Source organism: Terrapene carolina, unplaced genomic scaffold (assembly GCF_002925995.2).
Source record: "Terrapene carolina triunguis isolate 2854851 unplaced genomic scaffold, T_m_triunguis-2.0 Scaffold67, whole genome shotgun sequence".
Taxonomy (NCBI): domain Eukaryota; kingdom Metazoa; phylum Chordata; order Testudines; family Emydidae; genus Terrapene; species Terrapene triunguis.
In genome coordinates this window covers 16,003,324-16,004,283 of record NW_020664418.1, presented here as the reverse complement: position 1 = coordinate 16,004,283, position 960 = coordinate 16,003,324, and positions in this window count along the sequence as shown.

Here is a 960-nt window from a genome sequence, read left to right as displayed (position 1 = left end):
CTTACACGTCTGGGTGAGGAGGCTATGGAACATGGTGAGGGGGGGTTATACAGGGGCTGTAGCGGCACTCTGTTATCCTGCTGCCGTTCCTGAAGCTCCGCCAGACGCCGGAGCATGTCTGTTTGCTCACGCAGCAGCCCCAGCGTTGCTTCCTGCCTCCTCTGATCTTCCTGCCGCCACCTCTCATCTCGAGCGTCCCGCCTCTCCTCACATTGGTCCCGCCTGTCCTCACATTCACTGGCTTCTTTCCTATACTTTGAAACCGTGTCCTTCCACTCATTCAGATGAGCTCTTTCACTGCGGGTGGATTCCATGATTTCTGCGAACATCTCGTCTCGCGTCTTCTTTTTCTGACACCTTATCTGAGATAGAATTTGCAGCTGCTGGAGGGAGGGAAAAAAGGAGAGAATGGCGCTTGGCTTACTACAGGGAAGGATTTCTTTTCAGCCACAGGCAAACAGCCCAGTAGGAACGGCCACCTCTGTCCCCTTAATTAAATTCCCGTATTTCAACCAGGTTACCATGAGCGATATCACTCTTCTGAGGATTACACAGCGAGATAAAGAACGGATGTTGCTTGAATGCCAGCAAACACCGGGACCATACGCTGCCAGGCTTTGCCATGCAATGATACCAGATTACTTGCTGCAAGCATGGCGCGGTCAAGTGTCCTACCATGGAGGACGGAATAAGGCTGCACTGCCTAGAAACCTTGTGGCAAGGCTTTTGGAGTACCTCCAGGAGAGCTTCATGGAGATGTCCCTGGAGGATTTCCACTCCATCCCCAGACACGTTAACAGACTTTTCCAGTAGCTGTACTGGCCGCGAATGCATCCCAAGTCCTCAGGGCAAAGTAATCATTAAAAAACGCTTGCTTTTAAAACAAGTTTTATATTTTAAAAGGTAAACTCACCTGAGGTCCCTTCCATGGGATCGTGGTCTTGGATACTGGCTTGGGAG